The sequence below is a fragment of the Pleurodeles waltl genome, unplaced genomic scaffold, assembly GCF_031143425.1.
Source record: "Pleurodeles waltl isolate 20211129_DDA unplaced genomic scaffold, aPleWal1.hap1.20221129 scaffold_282, whole genome shotgun sequence".
In the NCBI taxonomy this organism is placed as follows: domain Eukaryota; kingdom Metazoa; phylum Chordata; class Amphibia; order Caudata; family Salamandridae; genus Pleurodeles; species Pleurodeles waltl.
The window spans coordinates 1-26,685 of record NW_027149988.1 but is presented as its reverse complement, the minus strand read 5'-3'; positions in this window follow the sequence as shown (position 1 = coordinate 26,685).

The window sequence follows — 26,685 nt, the reverse complement described above, 5'->3', positions numbered from 1 at the left end:
ATGTGGATGCCACTTTGTATGATGTGGGAGCATCTTATTATGTATGTATGTAAGTATTAAGTATTTATAAAGCGCGTTCCGGCCCAAGGGCATCGAAGCGCTAACTGGGTGAGGCAGGGTGACTAGCCAAGAAACTCCCGAGCTTATTGAGGAAACAGACAAGTCTTGACCAATTTCCTAAATGTTAGATAGTTATGTTCTTGCCGTATGTTCAATGGTAGAGAGTTCCAAATTTTTGCCGCCGCATTGGTAAATGCTCTGTCTCCCCACTTTACTTTCTTCGTGCGGGATGTTTGAATTTGATGAGCATAGGCTGAGCGCAGCAGTCGCTTCGGCCTGTGCCATTGCAGCTTTGTGGTGAGAGCCATAGGCCCAATCCCATGGACAGCCTTATGGGTGATGCAGAGAGCTTTAAAAGAGAGCCGCTGGAGTACTGGAAGCCAGTGTAAATCTTTAAGGCACTTCTTAACCGAGGCCCCGCGAGGCAAATTTAATAGTAGCCTAGCAGCAGTATTCTGCATCAACTGCATTTTGTGCAAAGATTCTTTGTCCAGATTGAGTAAAAGCGCGTTTCCATAGTCCAATCTGGAAATGACTAAAGCCAAAATGACAGTAGTTCTACAGGTTTGAGGAATAAAAGGAAATATTTTTTTTAATTTCTTCAAAGTCCATAGACAGGTCTTAATTATCAGATTAACTTGAGGTTTAAATGACAATTGCTCATCGAATACTATTCCTAAATTTCTTGAGGTAGACCGTGGAACAGGAAGCGTCCCACATTCTTCAGGCCACCAGCTATAGGACCAATGTATCCTTCCAATACCAAAACACAGAATCTCAGTTTTTTCACAGTTGAGTTTCAACCAGTTGGTCTTCATCCAGTAATTCACTGCTGTCATGCAGGCGTTGAAGCGGCAGGCCACTTCATCAAGATCTTTGTCAATAGGGATAATAAGTTGAGTATCGTCTGCATATGAAGTAGGAATAAAGCCAAAAGAGCGGACCAGATCTGCCAGCGAAGCTACATACACGTTAAATAGTGTCGGGCTTAATGAGGAGCCCTGCGGAACCCCACACGGCAAGAGATAGGCAGGGGATCTAAAGTCACCACTGCTAACAGTGGCCCACCTGTCAGATAGAAAAGATTCAATCAATTTCAGAGCCTGGTCTCTAATACCTGCCTGATATAGACGGTCTAACAGGATGTGGGGTGCAATGGTGTCAAAAGCTGCCGACAGGTCCAATAGCACCAGAAAAACTCCCTGCCCCTTATCCACTAGTCTGCGTATAGTGTCTGATGATACAATGAGAGCTGATTCAGTGCTATGGGACCTCCGAAAGCCATGCTGTGAGCTGTCCAAGCCCTTAGAGACAGACAGGAAATCAACCAATTCTTTATTAAGATGTTTTTCTAAAAGTTTGGCCACATAAGGAAGAAGGGCTATTGGGCGTAGGTTCGTCAGGTCATCGGATTTGCCAGCTGCCTTCTTTTTTAACGGAATGATAGTGGTTTCCTTCCATTCCCTAGGGTATAAGCCCGTTACAAGCACTTCCTGAAAAATAGGGGCAAGCATAGAAACCACTAGTTCTTGTGCTAATTGGAGGATAGCAGGGGGGCAAGGATCCATAGGGGAGCCAGATTTACCTTCCAGGAGCAGTTACACAATACTTCATGAGAGGGCATCCTGAACTTTGAGAGTAAAAGTGGCTTGTCTGGCACCCCATTCATTGTCACCCCTGGGTGCAGATGCCTAGTTAGCCCGGAGAGCAAATTAACTGGTTTCTTATCCAACCTAAAGCTAGAGAAAATATCAAGAACTTTACATTCAAAAAAATTGGCTACTTTATTACAGAAGTCTTGAGAGTTTTCAACTTTAGGAGTGCCTAAGGGAGTGGTGAGAACGTTAACGGTTCTGAACAACTCTCTAGAAGAGTTGGCTGCTTCACTAATTTTACGTGTGAAATAGTCCGATTTGGCTACCCGACAAGCTTCTTTAAAACTGTTTAGTGCGAGCTTAAGATCCACCCTCTCGGCTTCACACAGGCTGAGTTTCCAGCAGCGTTCCTTCTGCCGGTATCTCCTCTGTAAAATTTTGAGGGCTTGAGAGTACCAAGGTTGATTGGGTTTCTTCCTGGTACCGGAAGCAGAAATCCTCGCCGGCGCTAGCGTGTCCATAGCTTGACTAATGCCCAGATTAAATCTAGCAAGTGGTGACAACATGGACACCTTTGAATCATTCCAATTATGTAAGAGAGTAACTTTGAGTAAATTATGATGTGGAAGCCTCTTAGTATGAATGTGGAAGCATCTTTGTGTTGTGGGGATGCCCCTTAGTATGATGTGTAAGCTTCTTGGCATGGTGTGAAAGCTTCTAGTGTGGAAGTCTGTTGGTATGATGTGGACGTCCCTTGGTATGATGTGGAAGCCCCTTAGGATGATGTGGACACCCCTTAGTATGATGTGGAAGCCTCTTAGAATGATGTTGATGCCCCTTAGTATCATATGGAAGCCTCCTATTATGATGTAGATGCCACTTTGTGTGACGTGAAAGCCTTTTGGCATGGTGTGAAAGCCTCCTAGTATGGTGTGGAAGTCTGTTGGTATAGTGTGGAAGTCCCCATAGTATGATTTGGATGCCCCTTACCATGATGTGGAAGCCTCTTAGTTTGGTGTGGAAGCCTCTTGGTATGATGAGGAGGCCTCTTAGTATGATGTGGACACCCTTTAGCATGTGGACATCCCTTAGTAAGATGTGAAAGCCCCTTAGTATGATGTGGATGACCCTTAACATGATGTGAGAGCCTCTGAGTATGATGTGGAAGCCTCTTAGTATGATGTAGAATACCCTTAGTATGATGTGGAAGCCCCTTATTATGGTGTGGAAACCTCTTGGAATGTATAATGTTGACACCCTTTAGTATGATTTTGAAGCCCCTTAGTATGGCGTGGAAGCCTCTTAGTATGATGTGGATGCCACTTTGTGTTATGTCTAAGCCTCTTGGCATGGTGTGAAAGCCTCTTAGTATGGTACAGAAGCCTGTTGGTATAATGTGGAAGCTCCTTACTGTGATGTGGGAGCCCCTTGGTATGATGTGGAAGCCCCTTAGTATGATGTGAACACCCCTTAGTATGATATGAACGTCCCTTAGTATGATATGGACACCCCTTTGTATGATGTGGAAGCCTCTTGGTATGATGCTGAAGTCCCTTAGTATGATGTGGACACCCTTTAGCATGTGGACATCCCTTAATAAGATGTGAAAGCCCCTTAGTATGATGTGGATGACCCTTAACATGATGTGAGAGCCTCTGAGTATGATGTGGAAGCCTCTTAGTAGGATGTAGAATGCCCTTAGTATGAGGTGCAAGCCCTTTAGTATGATGTGGAAGCCCCTTATTATGGTGTGGAAACCGCTTGGAATGGACACCTTAGTATGGTGTGGACATCCCTTAGTATAATGTGGACACCTTTTAGTATGATTTTGAAGCCCCTTAGTATGGCGTGGAAGCCTCTTAGTATGATGTGGAAGCCTCTTAGTATGATGTGGATGCCACTTTGTGTTATGTCTAAGCCTCTTGGCATGGTGTGAAAGCCTCTTAGTATGGCGAAGAAGCCTGTTGGTATAATGTGTAAGCTCCTTACTGTGATGTGGGAGCCCCTTGGTATGATGTGGAAGCCCCTTAGTATGATGTGAACACCCCTTAGTATGATATGAACGTCCCTTAGTATGATATGGACACCCCTTTGTATGATGTGGAAACCACTTGGTATGATGTTGAAGTCCCTTAGTATGATGTGGAAGCCTCTAAGTGTGATGTGGAAGCTCCTTTGTATAATGTGAAAGCCTCTTAGTATGATGTGGAAGCCCCTTAGTATGATGTGGACACCCTTAGTATGCTGTGGACACCCCTTAGTATGATGTGGAAGACACCTGGTATGATGTTGAAGTGCCTTACTATGATGTGGAAGCCTGTTGGTACGAAGTGGAAGCCTCTTAGTATGATGTGAAAGCCCCTTGGTATGATGTGGAAGCCCCTTAGTATGGCGTGGAAACCCCTTAGTGTGATGTGGGACTTTCTTAGTAGGCTGTGGAAGCCTCTTAGTATGATGTGGAAGTCACTTGTTATGATGTGGACACCCTTTAGTGTGATGTGGACACCCCTTAATATGATGTGGGCACCCCTTAGTATGATGTGGGCACCCCTTAGTATGATGCTGAAGACCCTTGTTATGATGTTGAAGCCTCTTAGTACGATGTAGAAGTCACTTGTTATGATGTGGACACCCTTTAGTGGGATGTGGACACCCCTTAATATGATGTGGGCCCCCCTTAGTATGATGTGGGCACCCCTTAGTATGATGTTGAAGACCCTAGTTATGATGTTGAAGCCTCTTAGTATGATGTGGATGCCACTTTGTGTGATGTCTAAGCCTCTTGGCATGGTGTGAAAGCCTCTTAATATGGTGTAGAAGCCTCTTTGTATAATGTGGAAGCCCTTACTGTGATGTGGGATCCCCTTGGTATGATGTGGAAGCCCCTTAGTATGATGTGAGCGCCCCTTAGTATGATATGAATGCCCCTTAGTATGATATAGACACCCCTTAGTATGATGTGGAAGAGCCTGGGTATGACGTTGAAGTACCTTATTATGATGTGGAAGCCTGTCAGTATGATGTGGAAGCCCCTTGGTATGATGTGGAAGTCCCTTAGTATGATGTGGGACCATCTTAGTATGATGTGGAAGCCTCTTAGTATGATGTGGAAGTCATTTGTTATGATGTGGACACCCTTTAGTGTGATGTGGACACCCCTTAATGTGATGTGGGCACCCCTTAGTATGATGTGGAAGCCTCTTAAGATGATGTGGAAGCTCATTAGTATGATGTGGAATCCTCTTAGTATGGTGTGGAAACCTCTTGGAATTGATGATGTGGATGCCCCTTAGAATGACGTGGAGGCCCCTTAGTATGATGTTGGGCCCCTTAGTATGGTGTGGAAGCCCCTTAGGATGATGTGGGAGCCACTTGGAATGATGTGGGAAACTCTTTGTATTTTGTTGGAGCCCCTTAGTATTGTGTGGGAGCCTCTTAGTATGATGGGGAAGCCCCTTAGTGTGATGTGTAGCCTCTAGAATAACGTGAATGCCCCTAAGTATGATGTGGATGGCCTTTAGTGTGATGTGGATGCCCGTTGATATGTTGTGGAAGCCCCTTATTATGATGTGGATGCCTCTTGGTATGATGTGGACGCCTCTTGCTATGATGTGGATGCATTTTATTATGACGTGGACGCCACTAAGTATAATATGGACACTGTTTAGTATTGTGTGGAAGCCACCTGGTATGATGTGGTCACCCCTTAATATGATGTGGACGTCCCTTAGTATGATGTGGGAGCTTCTTAGTATAATAGGGAAGCAGTGCTTAATTTGAGCCTGTGGTTTCCAGTGGGGGGGGCACCAGCACTTATTTTTGCAGCCAGCACTTTTTCTGCATCAGGCATTTGCTGCGAGCAAAAGACACATATGGGAAGGACAGAGGAAAAGTAAGAGAGTAATGAGTCACAAAGGGAGAAAGCAGGAAGCTGCAAGAGTGAGCTGAATTTGCAGGAAGTGGCTGTAAATGGATTAAAGAGGCCCCAACTCTTTTAGCAAAATTATGATTTTCAAAGACTGTTGAAATAACATAACTTTCCAACCTGTACCATGCAGTTTCCGTGCAGCTCATTCATGGCAGTTCATAAATCAGTGTGCTAATCTCTGTGACAGCAGCACTAACCCATTGTGCATTGCACAGAAAATACTGTTCTGTGATCTGCATGATACGTTCTTTGCAGCAGGCATACTAACCCTCTGCGCTACCTTAGATGAGTCAAAAACTGCCACTAGACAAAACTCCGATCTCTCTCCTGCAGGTACATTAATCACCAGAGTTATCATGGAACTTTCATTGCTGCCTGAAAACTGTTGGATATACAATGCAGAGGGTGCATTTTTAGAACTGCTGCACTGCTATAAACCTGTCCCACCACCCTTTAAGGCTCCCGAGAAAAAGCCAGATGCCCGGGACAGCCAGTCCTTTATTACATTTCTAAGTCCAGTTACTTTTGAAACACGTGTCATCCTGGAAAATAACTATTGTCCAACTCTTGCAACATTTCCTGACAACTTCTTGTATGTTCATTGTATCAAGTGTCAGCTTTTCCTAATTATGATGTGCTGGATAAAGTTTATTTTTCTAACCTTCACCTCCCCATAAATATGGAGCTGCTGAGGTTTATTTAGGCACCAGTGGTTTGGAGGAGAAACTTGTTATTGACAACTTTTGACCATGTTTATTCCTCTATTAATGCTTTGCAGTATGAAACTCATCTTCATTGATGAACACAAAACAATGAAAATGAATTGTGTTTAAAATTATGACAAAAAATAACTTGGACTCCAGTGATTTATGAAGACGACTGCAGGAAAACACTAAGGCTTGCAGGAATTACCACCCTGTAATTTCACTGCAGGCTAAATCCGATAATTCCTGTTCTGGTTTCTTCATTGAAACATCAACCTGGTGATTATGAGGCCCAGAGAATGGGGCATAACTTCAGAGTTTGAGAGTTTGTGTGCCCACTTCCCTCACACCACCCTCTTTCCAGCCTCTTCCATGTACAAATTGTGCTAGGCACAAGCAGGACACGACACGGTATTCCATGAATGGGCACAAACTGTCTGCACCTGACCATGTAATATCCTTACAACTTGTAATGCATCAGTTACTTACTGGTAATCTTCATTACCCTCAGGATAGTCCTCCTCTGTATAGTTCTTACACTGTGAGGCTGCCCGCCCCCCACAGAACACCTGTGGAGGTTTTTACTAATCCTTTCAAATCTATTCATTGTGTCCAGGAGGCCAGCCCTCCCTGCTGAAGAGATCATCACCATGTCTAGGTCAGCGTCCAGTGAGGCTGCACCAGTCACATCACCCAAAAGATCGCCCTGGCAAGCCTTTCCGCTGAAGGGATCATCACTGTGTCCAGGTCAGCATCCAGTGTGGCTGCACCGGTCTCACCGCCCTAAAGATGGCCCTGGCAAGCCTCCCCGCTGAAGGGATCATCACTGTCAGCGGCCAGTGTGGGTGCACCAGTCGCACCGCCCTAAAACTGACCCTGGCATGTCTCCCCAGTGAAAGCATCATAACTGTGTCCAGGACAGCGTCCAGTGCAGATGCACCTGTCGCATCGCCCTAAAGATCGCCCTGGCAAGCCTTTCCGTGAAGGCATCATCACTGTGTCCAGGTCAGCGTCCAGTGTGGCCGCACTGGTCGCACCTCCATAAAGCTGGCCCTAGTGAGCCTTCCCCCTGAAAAGATCATCACTGTGTCCTGATCAGTGCTCAGTGCGGCCGCACTGGTCACACGACTCTAATGCTGACCCTAGCAAGCCTCTCCGCTGAAGGGATCATCAATGTGTCCAGGACAGCTCCCAGTGTGGCCGCACCAGTCGCACCGCCCTAAAGATGGCCCTGGCAAGCCTCTCCACTGAAGGGATCATCACTGTGACCAGGTCATCGCCCAGTGTGGCCTAACCGGTCGTACCACCCTAAAGCTGACCCTGGAAAGCCTCCCTACTGAAGGCATCATAACTGTGTCCAGGACAGGACTCAGTGTGGCCGCACTGGTCGTACCGCCCTAAAGCTGGCCCTGGCAAGCCTCCCCCTGAAGAGATCATCACTGTGTCAAGGTCAGTGCTCAGTGCGGCGCATGGGTCGCACTTCCCTAAAGCTAGCCCTGGCAAGCCTCCCTGCTGAATGTTCGGCCAGCTGGCTATGGATTGGTTTGTATCTTCAGACAGTTGTCTGAGTTTGTAGAGTTCCTAGAGCAGTCAGCGATTAATCCGTCAGTAGAAGATGAAGTAAAGGATGCAGTGTATACCTGCTGGAATCTTGCAATCTGAATCTGCAGAAACACCCAGAGGAGAGACTCTAAATAGCCCTGAAAGGGGGATTGGTCGCCTAAACAGGTAAGCACCTATCAGGAGGGGTCTCTGTCATCACCTGCTGGCACTGGCCACTCAGATGCACCCAGAGTTCCCTGAACATCCTGAAAACAAGATGGCAGAACCCAGGTATACTCTGGAGGAGCTCTGGGCAACACCCCTGTGGTGGTGATGGACAGGGGAGTGGTCACTCCCCTTTCCTTTGTCCAGTTTCACGCCAGAGCAGGGGAGAAGGGGTCCCTGAACCAGTGTAGACTGGCTTATGCCAGGAGGGCACCATCTGTGTCCTTCAAAGCATTTCCAGAGGCTGGGGGAGGCTACCCGTCCCCAACCTGTAACATCTATTTCCAAAGGGAGAGGGTGTTACATCCTCCTCCCAAAGGAAATGCTTTGCTCTGCCTTCCTGGGACAAAGCTACTCAGACTCCAGGAGGGCAGAACCCTGTCTGTGAGGTGGTAGCAGCGGTAGCTGCATTGCAAACCTCAGAGAGCTGGTTTGGCAGTACTGGGGGTCCATGCTGGAACCCCCAGGATGCAAGGAATTGGCTCCCCATCACCACATTTGGAATGGGGGGACAATTGCATGATCTTAGACACCTTACATGGCCATATTCGGGGTTGCCATTGTGCAGCTACATATAGGTATTGACCTATATGTAGTGCACACGTGTAATGGCGTCCCTGCACTCACAAAGTTCCGGGAATTGGTCCAGAACTATGTGGGGGCACCTTTGCTAGTGCAAGGGTGCGCTCACACTTAGTAACTTTGCACCTAGCCTTCATTAAATGTGGCAACATGTGAAAGGGTTTGTCTGAGCTCCCTATGGGTGGCAAAAGAAATGCTGCAGCCCATAAGGATCTCCTGGAACCCCAATGCCCTGGGTACCTAAGTACCATAAACTAGGGACTTATAAGCGGGGTCCAGTGTGCCAATTGAAATTGGTAAATGAAGCCACTAGTCTATATTGACACATTTAAAAGCAGAGAGAGCATAAGCATGAGGTTCGGATTAGCAGAGCCTCAGTGACACAGCTAAGCACTATACCGATACACACATTAGGCCATAAACTATGAGCACTGGGCTTCTGACCAGCAGGATCTCAGTGAGACAGGCAAAAACATACTGCCATAGAGGCAAAAATTGGAGTAACATGCCAAGAAAGATGGTACTTTCCTACAGTAATGATGGGAACTGTACTCACCCCCTTGTGGCTGCTGTGATGCCCTCAAGTGCCTATCCAGCTCTGGACAGACCACCGCCAATTTGCGGGTCATCAGGAGGGTCAGGGTTCGAAGGACACCCCTTCCTCGTTGGGAGGCCATCCCCAGTTGGGCCTCCGCTATCTTCCGTGCCCAGCATCTCAGTTCCTCCCACTGTTTTCATCAGTGGGTGCTCCACCTTCCGTAGACCCCCGTCCTTGGCGATGGCACGCCAGATACCATTCTTTTGAAGGGCGCTGATCTGCAGAGAAATAAACACACGAAAAGGTATCAGTCAGACCGTCCTGCCTGTTACACTTATGGCCCACCATATCCCTTCACATCACCAGTTGCACACACAGGGCCCAGTCACACAAGAGTGTTGTGTAGTAACAGGTCTTCCAGCCGTATTTGATTCTCAAGATGTTTTATTGATATTTCCAGAAATATTCAGCCCCAACATCTCCAACCAACCTTTTTTATCCTCACCGCTTCTCGTCCAACCACCGTTCTCATCAACACGCGCTCACATTCTTTTCTCTCATCACATTCTTAAGCGCAAGTTCGTACCCACAACATTCCTAAGCACAAGGTCGAGGTCGCACGCACTTTACAACACATCTCCCCCCTCATAACAATGCAAACGGAATATAACTAACAATTGTATTATACCCCAACCATTTTCAAACAAGGAACAAAGTAGAGAAGAAAAGAGGAAAAATATAACATGCTAAAATATAACATACTAATCATGAAAATACGCAGACATAACCAAAATAATCCAGGAAATATCTAAATGTCACATTGATAATCATTCAACATTTTAGACCTCACTCTCACTCTTCCATATTTACTAACACCATTACCAGACTCTGCATTTCTTCCTGATTTCCCACCTTGAACCCGGCCAGTGGGCACTTGTAAATTTTTGTTCTCTTGCGATATACCCTTTTCACTCAATCCTTGAGTATATTGCGTACTCTTGTCTTCCATTTCATCGCTTAACCAAAACTTCTGCCTTTTTTCCATATCAAAATTTTCCCTCTTCTCCATATCAAAACCACCCTTATAAGGCGCAATTCTACTAACATGCCATACGTTTCCATCACTAAGTAGAACTGAATTGCACAAAACTTTTTCTACACATAATGGTGGATACAATCTTCCTGCTACCCTTCTCTTAAACCCAGGTATGTTGACTCTAACCCCGTCACCAACGTGTATCTCTACTGTTTTGCATTTATGTTTCCTGTCATAGACAGCTTTAGCATTTTCCTGTTTTGCACTTATATTTCTCTTAACCACTTCTAAAGACCAATCACTTCTTCTTGATTTTGCCATCCAACCAACATTATCCTTACCTAAAGGAATCCTTCCCCTCATAATTTCGAATGGACTGCTACCTGTGATGTTACTAGGCGTTATTCTATAAGACCACAATGTCTTCCATACCTCTCTTTCCCATGATAACTTTCCATTGTTGGCTAATTGAATAGCATTCTTTAACACTCTGTTAAAACGTTCCACTCTGCCATTTCCTGCAGGATGATATACTGAAGTAGTTTTGTGCACAATGCCATTCCTTTTCAAATAGTTCTTAAACTTCCCAGACAAGAATTGAGGACCATTGTCAGTTAAAATAATCTTTGGCAATCCTTCTCTGACAAACACCTTATCCACAAATTCCACTATGCCTGACGCATCCATTTTTGTTGAAATCATTATCTCTGGCCATTTCGAAAAATGATCCATTAACACTAAAATGAATTTTGCTTCACCATCCTCATAAATTGGTCCAGTAACATCTAAACCAATTCTGTCCCATAGCATATCCAGACAAGATAACGGACGTAGAGAAGGATTAAAGGTCAACACATTTTTTTCTGATTCATTACATAAAGCACACACTCTCACTTTCCTCTCCACAGCAACATCTATACCGGGCCACCAGTATAACTGTTTTACTCTGCTCTTCATTTTAGAAATTCCTAAATGACCTTCATGATAAATGTTTAAGAATTTGTCTCTAAGACATTCCGGTGGCACTAGTTTACCATTACGTAATACCACATTGTCCTCCACAGACAATTCCTGTCTTAATTCCCAATATATACGTAAACTACCATCCAAAATGTTTTTATTAGGCGAACCTTCTACAATCATTGAAAGTACTCTAGACAATACACTATCCTCCTGTGTCGCAGTTATCCATTCTTCATTTGAAATATCTTGAATCCCTTCTAAAATTTCTGTGACACAGTCCTCCATAAACTCATCATCTTCTTCAGTACAAGACGTTTCTAGGTTTTGCAAAGGAAAACGGCTTAAAAAATCTGCAGTTACATTCTTTAGCCCCAGAACATATCGCACATCATACTTATAATCTATCAGTTTTATAGATTATCTTGCTATCCGTGGGGATGCTTTAAACAGTCCACTAGTTGTAAGTACCTTAATAAGCGGTTTGTGATCCCTACGCAAAATGACTTTCATGCCCCAAATAAACTGCCTGAAGTGTTCCAAACCCCAGACGCACGCTAAAGTTTCCCGCTCAATAACTGAATATCTCATTTCAGTCTCTGTTAATGAGCGTGACGCAAATGCAATCACATTTTCATTCCCACATGTATCCACTTGGTTAAGCACAGCTCCAAGCCCCTTATTGCTTGCATCTGTAGTAACAATAGTCTGTAAGTTATTATCAAAACCCTGTAACGCTGGTGCCTTTATAATATTCTGCTTGATCATATCAAACGCAGCTTGGCACTCATTGGACCATTCAAACACCACCTTGTTTTTTAGCAATTGTCTGATGGGATAAGTCTTACTGGCAAAATTTTGTACATACTTGGCGTAAAATTCTGCCAAACCTAGAAATGCTCTCACTTCATCCGTGTTGGTAGGAATTGGTGCCTTTTTTATTGCTTCTACCAATTCAGATTTTGGTTCTACCGCTTTCACACTTATTTCATGTCCTAGGTATGTAACCTTATTTTTTGCAATGTTGCACTTAGACATATCAGCCGTAAGCCCCTTAACCGCAATTATATCCAACACTTTTCTCAATTTAAAATCATGTTCCATCCTTGTCTTCCCCATGACCAAAATGTCATCCTGGAAAAACATAACCTCTTGTAATCCTTGAAATAATTTGAACATAAGTCTCTGGAACATGGCCGCTGTAGATGCCAATCCAAATGGTACCCTAGTAAACTGGTAGCAACCAAAAGGCGTGACAAATGCAGTAAGTCTTCGGCTTTCCTGATGTAAAACAACCTGATGGTAAGCTGAGGTTAGATCAACCGTGGTGAACAAATTCATTCCTTTCGTACGTGCAATCATTTCATTAATTCTTGGTAGCGGAAATTGATCTACCATAATGTTCTTATTTAAATCTCTCAGATCAACACGTAACCTCAACTTACCATTGGCTTTCCTTACCATAACCAAAGGCGACATCCAATCCGAAGATTCCACTTGTTCAATAACACCTGCCTGCATTAATTTATCCAACTCTTTGTACACCTCATCTCTGATACTCAAAGGTATGTTCCTAGATTTGTGTGTAACTGGTACGGCATCATTTTTCAAAACTATCTTGTGTTGAAAATCCGTGAGTTTACCGATACCTCCAGCAAACACCAAGGGATATTTATCTTTGATAGTATTTGTATCCAAAAATTCCTCTTGCACAACACACACTGGTTCAGAACTAGACGGATTAAGAATAATAACAAGCTTCCCTTGGTCCCACCATCCCAATACCGATGGCCCCGACTTTGACACATACAATTTACATTCAGCCTCTCAGTTATTAAAAATACAACACACAATCCTACACCCCACTATGTCTATAGGTTCTCCTGTAAAACTTCTTGGAGAAATATCCGAAGGTACTAACTTGTTCCCCAACTTCGCTTCTAATTTATCTTTCCACACCGCCTGGCTGACAATAGTGTATGGAGAACCGGAATCAGCAACCACACTAACAATAATTCCCTCTTTGGATAAATTACATTTAGGTTTTTTCCTTGAAGATTGATTTAGTTTCTCATCCCATTGATATCTCACATTAAATACACACATATTTAAATTGTCATCCCCAGACGTAGACGAATCCGAATTTGAGTCTTTCTCCAATAACTTAATGAATTTATTTTTCTTCTTCCTACATACTCTTCCGAAATGTCCAAGTAAGCCACATTCTGAAAATTTCTGGTTCCGCGCTGGACATTTCTTGTCAATAGCATAGTGACCTATAAATCCACACCTATAACACCTAATCATGGAATTGTCACTTCTAGTCTCAGTTTTCTTTAATTGTCCCTTGACCAGGTTATCTCTTGACTTGGGAATTTCCAGCTCAAAATGTGAACTTTTCCTTCCACCTTTAACTTTATTAATTTGTTAATTTGTTCGATAGCTTCCTTCTCCCCTTCCTTTTCTGAAAGTACTGCTTTAGCGCACCTTCCAGGTAGCTCTGCTTTCCCTACAACTTCCATCACCTCAGATAATGGTGCTTCTCCCTTTGCCCATAAACAGTCTTGCATAGAAGAATTGGCCGCATGCATGACAATTTGATCTCTGATCATTTCATCGTGCAGTGTACCGAATCTACAGGTCAAAGCTAAATTTTTTAAAGCCGATACATATTCCTCGATGGATTCTTCTTTCAGTTGTTTTCTATGATAGAATATATATCTGTCAATACCAACACATACTGTGGGTGTATAATATCTGTCCAAATCCTCCATAGCGCTAGAAAAGACATCACCTTGGCCATCTGGGCGAGGTTTTCTTTCAATGCGATTAGAAATTTTTAAACCTTGTGGACCCAAACGATGTATTTTCTTTTTCTAAGTAGGTGTGAACTCATTCTCTTCATCACAAGTAGCAAGATAATTTAAGAAATACTCTTTCCATTCTTGCTACTTGCTTGTATTGTCACCTATTAGGGGTTGAAATGGCTGAGGCGGAGGCAAATTCAATGAGCCGTTTGAGGCCATGGTAGGAAAACTAAAATTAGTAATGCAGAGTAATCCACAAAACCACAAAGTATCACTTTATCGAGCCATTGAATATGGTATTGACTTCTCACTATGGCCGCCAAATTAACCACATAAGTTCAAGGTTAATGCTCTAGCAGTACGATGGAGAAAACGCGCATAGTAGCGCTAAACGGTGTGGTGTGAGCGCTTTGGTAGCCAAGCAACAGCAGCTACAAATGTACGCGCTCCCACGCGGCTCCGACGCTCCGGTAACCAAGCAACAGCAGCTACGGATGTACGCGCTCCTAAACGGCTCCGGGAACCATGGCAACAGGTAAAATGAAAGTTTTAACTTCGTAGTGGATGTAGATAAGAGAAAAAAAAACGCTCGGTTCGGTGATCCGAAAGGCGTCCTATCCAGGCACCCTGCATTGGGAGCCAGTAATCTGCGGCCCCCTCCTCTGTCTCTTGGGGGCCGGTCGTCCAAGTGTCCTGCTACTGCCAGAGCCTGCAGCTCTTTCAGCCTTCCGCAGTATCCAGACCTCCAGAGCACACTTCCAGATCACTCGGGGGCGATGTAACACACGTTCCCTTTATAGAGGAAGAATGATATAGAGCCTCCCGACGTTGGGGCTGATTGCACATGAAGAAACGGTTTCCCGCTCGTCGCCAAAATTGTAGTAAAAGGTCTTCCAGCCATATTTGATTCTCAAGATGTTTTATTGATATTTCCAGAAATATTCAGCCCCATCATTTCCAACCGTGAACCTTCCTTATTCTCACCGCTTCTCGTCCAACCACCGCTCCCATCCACACGCGCTCACATTCTTTTCTCTCATCACATTCTTAAGCATGAGTTCGTACCCAAAACATTCCTAAGTGCGAGGTCGAGGTCGCATGCACTATACAACATGTTGTCTGCCGTGATTAAATACATGTGCAGCTACTTTGTTTTCCCCCAGGTGGAGGATTTGGCCACAGTGAAAGCTAACTTCTATGCAATGGGACATATCCCCAACATCATTGGGGCAATTGATGGTACACATATTGCATTTGTCCCCCCCGACAAAATGAACAGGTGTTCAGAAATCGAAAGAGTTTTCACTCTATGAATGTCCAGATGGTGTGCTTGGTGGATCAGTGCATCTCCCATGTCAATGCTAAGTATCCAGGCTTGTTGCATGACACCTTTATCCGGAGGAATAGCAGCATCCCAAATGTGATGGGCCAACTACAGAGGCACAGGGTGTGGCTAATAGGTGAGCCCTGGTTCCCACCCAGTGTATGTTGGGGTATGGGTATGGTGTGGGCCATATGGAATAGTGTGTCGCTAAATGTTGTTCCTCGATATTTGCAGGTGCCTCTGGTTGCCCAAACCTATCATGGCTACTGACCCCTGTGAGGAATCCCAGGACAAGGTCAGAAGAATGTTACAATGAAGCACATAGGCGAACAAGAAGGATTATCGAACATACCTTTGGCCTCCTGAAGGCCAGGTTTTGGTGCCTCCATCTAACAGGTGGATCCCTGTGCTACTCACCCAAGAAGGTCTGCCAGATAATCGTGGCATGCTGCATGTTGCACAACCTGGCCCTAAGACGCATGTGCCTTTTCTGCAGGAGGAGGAGGCTGGAGATTGGCGTCTGGCAGCAGTGGACCCTGTGGACAGTGAGGATGAGGAGGCAGAGGATGAGGATTAGGACAACAGCACTTCAGTGATTCAAAAATACTTCCAATGACACACAGGTAAGACAGTGTTACTCCCTATTTCATTGTCATTTTATGGTTTATCTTTATCACTGGCATGCTGTTATTTCCCACGTCTATGCCCGCTCACTGTACCCTTTGGCAACTCATTTTGCAGATGTTGGTGCCCCACTATCGCTCCAGGTGTGATCACTGCAGCCAACTACAGGTCTTTCCTATTTGAACATTACTGTACAGTTGAATTGCAATGTTTGAACCTGCTTAAATGGATATATATTGAAAGAAATATGACATACTCCATATTTTTTCAAAGGGCGTTTATTTAAGTGCTAAGACGTAGAGGGGCAAGTGCAGTTGGCAGAGATGATGATGGAGGAAAGTCCAGGGTATTGTTCCAATCTATTTGTATCACAGGTGCATTGTCCAAGGGGACATAGGAAGGGGAGCAATGGCAGTTCAAAGTAGACAGGGTGACAGAGTGGGACACAAGGGAGACAATCAGGAGAGTCTCATTTCTTGGCGGTGGTCTTGGCAATAGTCTCTGGCTTCTGCCTGGATCACAGGGAATGCTTGTGCGCTGCTTCTCCTTTTTCGGCGGGTGGGGTGCTGGTGGCCTGTGAGTCCTGTGGATTGGCCACTTGTCCACTGTCGGCAGCGGAGGTAGAAGGCAGTTGAGATGTCTGGCTAGTGGCCAGAGCCCACTGTTGTGAGACTGCCTCCCTCATGATGTTGGCCATGTATGCCAGCACCCTTGCAATGGAGACCATGGTGGTGTTAATGGCCTGCAACTCCTCCCTGATCCACTGGTACTGTCCCGCCTGCTGCTGCCTGTTCTCCTGCACTTTGGCCAGGATCTGGCCCAGCATATCCTGGGAATGTTGGTATGCTCCCAGGATCTTGGTGAGTGCCTCCTGGAGAGTCGGTTCCCTGGGTCTATCCTCCACCTGCCGCACAGCAGTCCTCCCAGTGTCCCTGTTGTCCTATGCCTCTGACCCCTGAACCGTGAGCCCACTGCCACTGACCGCAGGTCCCTGATTGTCTTGGGTGTGAGGTGTAGCCTGGGGTCCCTATAGTGGTGGACACACTGCTGATTGACGTGTCCTCGGGACAGAGGTATGGGTACGCTGGGTGGGGGCTGTGGCGGTGTTTCCTGATGCGGAGGCTCTGTGGTGGTGTGTGACTATGCCTGGGTAACCGACTGTCCACTGGTCCCTGATGGGCCAGGTTGGTCATCCAGATCCAAACGACCAGAGTTGCTTTCATCATTGTGGGCATCTTCTGTTAGGGGACTGGATAGTGCTGGCACCTCTTCGCCACTGACATTGGCTGGGGTACCTGTGGGGATGTAAATGCAGTGTTATTGTTTCTGTGTGTGACGTATTGTGCATTGATGGGTTGCCCTGTTTGGTTATATTTGCCCTGGCGGCTTTCACTTGTGTACATTGTTCTGTGGTGAGCTAGCTGATTCTCTCAAGTGTACATGCTTTAGTGATAGGTCTCCATACAGGTCTGTGAGTGGTGTCCATGCTTTGGTATGGCATGCAGGGCTTGGCATTGGGATGAGTGAGATGTGATGGTGGGGTGTGTGGAAGGTGGTGGAGTGATGGGAGTGAGAGTATGTAATGGCATGCAGGTAGTGGGTTGATAGTAGTAAAGTGTTGACTTACTAGAGTCCAGTCCACCTGCTACTCCGGCCAGGCCCTCAGGATGCATGATTGCCAAGTCTTGCTCCTCCCATGTTGTTAGTTGTGGGGAAGGAGGTCGGGATCCACCGCCAGTCCTCTGTACAGCGAGTTGGTGTCTTGCTGCAATGGAACATACCTTCCCCTGTAGGTCGTTTCACCTCTTCCTGATGTCATCCCTGGTTCTTGGGTGCTGTCCCATGGCGTTGACTGTGTGCACGATCCTCCGCCATAGCTCCATCTTCCTTGCAATGGATATCTGCTGCACCTGTGCTCCAAATAGCTGTGGCTCTACCCTGATAATTTCCTCCACCATGACCCTTAGCTCCTCCGCTGAGAATCAGCGGTGTCTTTGTGGTTCCATGGGTGTTGTGTAAGTTGTGTGGGTGAGGGTGTGTAGGGTGATGTGTTGGGGTGTGTGATGTGGGGTGTGTGGGTAGTGTATAGGTGATGGTGGTGTGTGGCTCTGGTCTTTTCTGTGGTCATGGTGTCTGTCTTGTGCCAATGGTTTGTAGTCGTAAACAGCAGTGGGTAATGTGGGTGTGTGCTTTATAGTAGTGTGGGTGTTATGTGTGTATGGGTGTCAGGTGTGTGTTGTTTGAATTGTTCAATGTGGTGTTGTTTTGTATGTGTGTATATTTTGAGCGCAGAGGTGTGTACCGCCAATGGCTTACCGCCATTGACTCTCCGCCGTGGTGATTCGTGGGTCATAATGTGATGGGCGTAGTTCTGTTGCTGTAACGGTGTGGGTTTTGATACCGCCAGTTTTTCACTGACCTTTGGTGTGGCGGAATTGTGGGTTTGGCTGAATGGTGACGGATTGGTGTGTGTCATAATATGGTGAACAGATGTCCGTGGCGGTATGTTAGTGGCAGTCAGCGTGGCGGTAAGTGGGTTTATCGCCAATGTCATAATGAGGGCCTATATGTCAAGGGGCCAGACATATCCAAGACCTCATCTTGGCATGCTTTCCAAGACCTGTCCAGGCCCTAATTGGGGTCCCTTGCAAGTTTTTTTCTTTATAAATGTGGCCTTTTGGGTCCAACTTGGGAGTTTCAGCCACTTTACCCAGAAGACCTGGGCATGAACATTCTGCACTCAAGTGGTTGCTCACCTCTTCCTCAAAGGCCTTGCGTTGCCAAGCCTACACACAGGGCCTGATTACAACTGTGGCGGAGGGGGTTAATCCGTCCCAAACGTGACGGATATCCCGTTCGCTGTATTACGAGTCCATTATATCCTATGGAACTCGCAATATAGTGGGCGGGATATCCGTCACATTTGGGACAGATTAACCCCCTCCGCCAAAGTTGTAATCAGGCCCACAGTCTGCATCCTCCCCTGTTGGGTCCCATTGAGATGACCTCGGGTGGACAATGTTATCCTGGTTCAAGGTGAGGACTGTCAGGGGAAGCTCTTGCAGAGGCGCTTGGGTGTTTATTGTTACTTTTTCGCTGTCCTTTGCTAGTTCCAGAGGGATCCTTTGAGGAATCTGATTGAGAGGAATCAGAGGGTGAATCAGTAGGATAATGTACGTGTAGGAAGCTGGGGCCAGATGTACGAAAAAACCAAATTGCGAGTTGCAATTTGCGAGTCCTTCCGACTCGCAAATTGCAACTCGCAATTTGGTATGCAGTACAGTGTCTCAGACACCGACTGCAACTCGCAATGGGGTCGCAATGACCCACCTCATGAATATTCATGAGGTGGGTCGCAAATTGCGGCCCCATTGCGAGTATAGGCACTCGCTAACATGGAGGCCTGCTGACGTCAGCAGGCCTCCATGTTAGCGACCTGCTTTTAAATAAAGCAGGTTTTTTTTTTTTAAATGTAGCCCGTTTTCCCTAAGGGAAAAGGAGCTGCATTTTAAAAAAATCCGAAACCTTTTGTTTCGTTTTTTTCAGGGCAGGGAGTGGTCCCTTGGACCACTCCCTGCCCTGAAAAAATATTTTGGGGTCCAGTCACAAAGGGGAAGGGGTCCCATGGGGACCCCTTCCCGTTTGCGAGTGGGTTACCATCCACTTCAAGTGGATGGTAACTGCGACTCCATTTGCGACCGCGTACGCGGTCGCAAATGGAGTTGCATACAACTGCGACTCGCAAATAGGAAGGGAACACCCCTTCCTATTTGCGATTCGGAAATGCATTTTGCGAGTCGGTAACGACTCGCAAAATGCATTTCAACATAGCAAAGTGGCTTTTGCGAGTCGCAAACAGCGTTTTTCGCCGTTTGCGACTCGCAAAACCCTTGCTACATCTGACCCCAGGCTCTCTATATATTGCACTAAAATGATTTACACCGTGCAGAGAGTCCCGTGGATCCCCAGTTGGTTTGAGGAGGCACAAGTAGATGGGACTAATGCTCTATTTTGTGGTAGTGTGGGTGAGCAGTTAGGCTTATTAGAGGGTAGTGCCAAGCATTTGTTGTACTCACAGAGGCAATATATGAGACACAGTCAAAGAATAAATCCAAGACCAGTTTAGAAAAATAACATTTGCGTTTATATATGCTTTGAACCCAAGAACTTCGTTATAAGGTAAGTCCATTTTTAAGCGCAAATTATTTTCCCTTCCTAAAATCGAAACATAGCACACTTCTCAGAGTTCTTCAATGCTAACCTATGGAAGGAAAACACATTCAGCAAACAAGCATTTTATGATGACTCACAGCACCCATTTTGTAGACTTAAGGTGAGTAGTGGGCAAGGGTCAGGACCACACTAACAGGTCACTCCGGACAGCACTGGGGTGGCCGGGTGCAGTGGTGTGATGCAGCATTGGGTGTCCAATGTATTCCAATGGGGATTGGTCTCCGTGGATTTGGGTTGCAGTCTTTGGCTGGGGGGCCAGTCAGGGACAACCAACAGGTAGTTCGCAAATGGGGGGTGCTCAGGAATGTAGGTGCACCTTTGGCCCTCTTTACCAGGGCCCAGGGGTGATGGATGCAGGGTTGTCCTTCGGCATAGGGTTTCCTTGTTCCGCAGCGCTCATGGTTGAGGGGGTCCTGTGTTCTGAGGCTCAAGCTATGGGGTTCAGGGGTGCCACCTAAATACTGAATTAAGGGCATTACAGGGAGTGCCAGGCTGCAGTCAATGAATTGCCCACCTTTAGGGTGACTACTATTGGGAAGTGGGCATAACCCTGACCCTAGTGGCCTAATTTCTTCCAAAACATAATGAAAGAATTTAAAAAGTGGTGTCCACTTCAGCTTGTCCACCTTAGGGGTGGGACTGACATGAAGTGGGCACACCAGCTAATCTGCCTAATGTTCCCGCCTGTCTTACTGACAAAAGTGGGGTCAGGACAGGGGGTTGGTCATCTCCGCCAGACCTGGGTCTCATTACAAAGGCAGTTAGGCTATGAAGCTTCCCGCCCTGGAATGTCCATCCTTTCTGGAGGAGGTGTGAACACCCCTGCACAGTCCAGGCTCTTGTCTCTGTGCCCGCATTTCAAGTTAGAGGGAAGCCATCTTTACGGGGACCTCATTCAGGCCAAACACAGGATGGTACGGTTGGATTTGCAGGATGCATTCCTGCCAGCTCTCACCTTAGGGGTAAAAAATGTGGCTATGGTGGCTGAACTTGTAAGGACCAGCAAGTTAACACTCTAGTAGTTGGTAGGTTTACAGGGGACACCTCTAAGGTGCCCTCTGGGTGCATGTATTGATGAATCCAACCCTGTCATTAGTGTGGGTTCACCAATATGAGTTGTTTGATACCAAACATCCCTATCTTCAGTGAAGCCATCATTTATCTGGGGAACTCCTCGTAGTGACCAGTGTCTAGCACATGTATTTAGAATGGAGTCCCTCGTCACTTACTATGTCTGAGAATCGACACAGTCGTAGCAGGGGCATATCTGCTTGTGCAGATATGCCCTCACATGTAATATAATGCACCCTGCCTCGCCCAGGCCCAGGAAGGATCAGGAGGTCGCCTGTTGTAGGAGGAGACAGAGGGGGCACTCAGCAACACAGAGAGCCCACTCAGAAGCAGGCAGCACCTGTAGAATCACTTGAACAGTTGTTCAAGAAATCTGAGCATGGCGGTCGTCTCAACACTATAAAGGAGGGTCCCACAAAGTCGGTGGTCAACTCAGCGAGTTGAGCAATGCAGGACGGAGTGCTGGGGACCTGGGCTATGCTGTGCACAAAGGATTCCTTGCAAAAGTGCACAGAAGCCCTAGCAGCTGCAGTTCACGCAGTACACAGGATTACTGTCTGGCGTGGAGAGGCAAGGACTTACCTCCACCAAATTTGGACAGAAGGACCACTAGACTGTCGGGGTCACTTGGATCCAGCTACTGTGTTCCAGGAACCACGCTCGTCGAGATGTGAGGAGACCCAGAGGACCAGTAAAGCAGAAGTTTGGTGCCTGCGTTAGCAGGGAGAAGATTCCGTCGACCCACAGGAGATTTCTTCTTGGCTTCCAGTTCAGGGTGAAGGCAGACAGCCCTCAGAGCATGCACCACCAGGAAACAGTCAAGAAAGCCGGCGGGATTAGGCACTACAATGTTGCTGGTAGTCTTCTTGCTACTTTGTTGCAGTTTTGCAGGCGTCCTGCAGCAGTCAGCAGTCGATCCTTGGCAGAAGTCAAAGAGGGAGATGCAGAGGAACTCGGTGAGCTCTTACATTCGTTATCTGACGAGAAACCCACAGGAGAGACCCTAAATATCCCTCAGAGGAGGATTGGCCACCTAGCCAGGTAAGCACCTATCAGGAGGGGTCTCTGACGTCACCTGCTGGCACTGGCCACTCAGAGGCCGCCACTGTGCCCTCACACCTCTGCATTTAAGATGGCAGTGGTTACTCCCCTTTCCTTCTCCAGTTTATCGCCAGAGCAGGGGCTGGGGGATCCCTGAACCAGTGTAGACTGGCTTATGCAAGGAGGGCACCATCTGTGCCCTTCAAAGCATTTCCAGAGGCTGGGGGAGGCTACTCCTCCCCAGCCCTTAACACCTACTTCCTATTTTAGAGGAAATTCTTTGTTCTGCCTTTCTGGGACTGGGCTGCCTGGACCCCAGGAGGGCAGAAGCCTGTCTGTGGGTTGGCAGCAGCGGTAGCTGCAGTGAAAACCCCAGAGAGCTAATTTGGCAGTACCGGGGGTCCATGCTGGAGCCCCGGGGATACATGGGATTGGCACCCCAATACCAGATTTGGCATGGGGGGACAATTCCATGATCTTGGACATGTTACATGGCCATATTCAGAGTTACCATTGTGAAGCTACATATAGGTAGTGACCTATATGTAGTGCATGCGTGTAATGGTGTCCCTGCACTCACAAAGTCCGGGGAAATTGCCCTGAACTATGTTGGGGCACCTTGGCTAGTGCCAGGGTGTCCTCACACTTAGTAACTCTGCACCTAACCTTCACTAAGTGAGGGTTAGACATAGAGGTGACTTATAAGTTACTTAAGTGCAGTGTAAAATGGCTGTGAAATAACATGGACTTTATTTTACTCAGGCTGTGGTAGCAGTCCTGTGTAAGAATTGTCTGAGCTCCCTATGGGTGGCAAAATAAATGCTGCAGCCCATAGGGCTCTCCTGGAACCCCAATACCCTGGGTACCTAGGTACCATATACTAGGGAATTATAAGGGTGTCCCAGTGTGCCAATGAGAATAGGTAAAAGTAGTCACTAGCCTGCAGTGACAATTTTAAAAGCAGAGAAAGCATGAACACTGAGGTTCTGGTCAGCAGAGCCTCAGTGATACAGTTAGGCACCACACAGGGAACACATACAGGGCACAAACTATGAGCACTGGGGTCCTGGCTAGCAGGGTCCCAGTGACACAGGCAAAAACAAACTGACACACAAGTAAAAATGGGGGTAACATGCCAGGCAAGATGGTACTTTCCTACAGACAAACAGCCTGCAATGGCAGCCTGTCATGTGCTTGGTGAGGGGTCCCTTAGGGTTGTACAATTCATGCTGCAGCTCTTAGGGGCCCTCTTTAGTACCACGGGCCCTAGGTACCAGCAGTACCATTTACTAGGGACTTTACAGAGGGTGCTCAAGGTTTTACCAATTGGGGAAATTACTGTGCAGTTTTGGGGAAAGAGATGCAAAAAAGGTGCTTTCCCACAGTACTGGTTTAGATGGAGGAGCATTGCAGACATTGCCTGCCTGCATATATTCCTTGTCTCTGTGATAGAATTGTGCCAGTTTGTCCATGGCGTCCGTGTGCACCCAGGTAGTACACGGATTGGAGGGTTGCACAGCTTTATTGCAACCGGCAACCTTCTCTGTTCCATCAGAGGACCCTTCATTTCCTCTATGTCCCACCACATCACTGCACAATTGACTCAAAATAGGTGGTGGTCCTTTAGCTAGCACTTTATTCACTGATTGTTGGACCGAACTGTCCAGTGTCTCAACCAGTAACACTACAAAATAAGCATCCGGGTCCTCCTTGTGATGTTCTTGATAGCCTTCGATAGCCACATATCAATGATCCAGATTAATATCAGGTTACCAGTCCCAGAAGGATTATTTTGTGAGCAAATCCCCAACTGGGTAGGCAAAAGTGCAAAATCTTGAGAATTTTCTGTATATTTGTAATTTGGAAAGGACTCAAGACATTGCTGTTCGAATGAAGAGAGCACCGCAAGGCAGGTAGCAACTCCAGCGCTTTGAGACCCTCACAGGTGATTCGCCGTGCTTTAATATTCCTGATTGATTGATTTAAAGTGTGGCGTGAGTGGCCCTTCTCTGAGTTTACCCCAAGTTTACTTATGCAACCCTTTCAGATGAAGAAGGGCATTTACAGGACCATTGTTACCAGATCTCCAACCAAAATATGCTCAATATGTTTGAGGTGCTCCTGCAGAAGTTGAAAAAGTTAGGGGTGGCTGAAGGGGGAGCTGAACATAAGCGCTGGCACCGGTAATTGTTTCAGCCCGACTACGGCATGCCTTTCCAAATGAAGTGGAATTGGTGCCCTGAGACTCAGGCTCTGCTCTGGACATAGAAAATAGAAATAGTACTGCACCCCTCTCACTAGAGCAGTGGTTTCCAACCTGTGGTCCGGGGACCACCTGGGGTCCGTGAGGCCTCCTCAGGGAATTCATAACTGCTTAGATATTAATATTAACAGATTTATAATATAAATCAAGTGGACAAATGTACAACTCAAAATTTTAAAACATACTGTAAATGTCAAGCAATTTTAAATTGGAGGCTAAACATTTAATTAGTGTCCTCTGATTTACTCGTGGGGACAGTGCACGTGCATCAAATATAGTATGTAAGTTGTGTGGCTTTTAGTGAATTTAGAACAGCTCCAACATTCCAATTCAGGTTTTTTTCAAAATGTATTTGTTTGCAAATCAATCAAAATGTGTCATCATTTGTATATTTGTTTGATCAATGCTTATTTCTGTATTTTTTGTGTATTGTATCATTGACAATCTTTAGGCCGGGGTCCATGCTTTCCAGTAACAACTCGGGGGCGGGGTCCTCAAATTATGTTAATCATTCAGTGGGAGTCCCCGGGTTCCATTAATGATAAAATGACGGTCCACAGAGGTCAAAAGGTTGAGTGCCATTGTGCTGGAGGAAACACAGTTAACTAGGTCTCACATTCTGCCTAGAAAACCGCCAAGGTATGTTTACACCTGTAAGGGAAAAGAAGCACCGATTGGTGCAAGAGAGCGGGTGGGGTGCGCCACTCAAATCGGCAACCGCCAGAGAGGCCACTTCAGCAAATAGGTGCCAGCAATTGCACTGCAAGGTTCGCTAGTCGGAGGTCGATAATGCCAAAATACATGAAGTAAGTCAACCCAGCATAGCAACACATTACATCCATCAATATAGAAATGCAGTTTATGAGGCTTATAGGAATTCAAAAACGACTGCATTTATCTTGACTGCTTGGAACTGCTGCAGGGCCACTGAGGGGGGACCACTTGGAAAAGGTCTGCTCTGGTCAAGTTAAAGGTGTGTCGAGGTTGGTAAAGCAGGTGGGCACTTAAAGGCCCCTATTAATGTCACTTCCAGTGGCTGGGCTACCTAACCACTGGGAGTGGCATTAAGGGGGCCTTTAAGTGCCCACCTGCTTTGCCACTTGCGTGGCAGATGGGGCAGGACTGACAAAAGTACTTCACCTTTTGTGACATTCCTGGCCAATAAAAGTGGTTAACTAACCTACTCCAGGTTTTGTTTTGGCCCAGATGCCCTGCTACAGGGCTATCCTGGGCTTGAGTGAGGAGGAATTCTCTGAACTGCTGGGGCACTATCACCATACTGGTTGCACCAGGCTTCAGGTCTCTGGCCTCAGTGTACACGAGCTCCTTCTCCCAAAAAACCCTATGGGTACGACTGATATTCCCTAACTCTTCCTGTACAGTTTGCTGCCTCAGTCCTTCAAAATTGGGGCAGGTCCTCTGCCCCTGCACAGATCTTCCCTGGAGGGTCCTCCTTGGTCCAAGAGCTCTGGGTGATAAGGCCCAAGCTCTTCAGGCTCAATTCCCTCCAGGAAGAGTGAGTCCTCCTCCTGAGAAGAGGGGTCTGGATTTGGGATCTGTTTTGAAGTTCGTCCCCCAGTCTTCTTGCCTTTTCTCTTGGGAGGTTGGTCCACTATCTCAAGATCCAGCTCTCCTTTTCTTCTCTGAAGTTTGCTTTGTGCCCTTGCCTTGACACATGCCCACTCAGGGATGCCTAGCACAGCTGCATGGATCTTCAGTTCTACATCAGCCCAGGGGGAATTTGCCCTGAACAATGTGGGGGCACCTTGGCTAGTGCCAGGGTGCCCACACACTGAGTTACTTTTCACCCAACCTTCACCAGGTGAAGGTTAGACATATAGGTGACTTATAAGTTACTTAAGTGCAGTGGTAAATGGCTGTGAATTAACGTGGACGTTATTTCAAGCAGGCTGCAGTGGCAGGCCTGTGTAAGAATTGTCAGAGCTCCCTATGGGTGGCAAAAGAAATGCTGCAGCCCATAGGGATCTCCTGGAACCCCAATACCCTGGGTACCTCAGTACCATATACAAGGGAATTATATGGGTGTACCAGTATGCCAATGTGAATTGGTAAATTTAGTCACTAGCCCTTTAAAAAATTAGCAAAAAATGTGTAGTCAATTACAAATCAAAAATAATTAACTAAAGGCAAT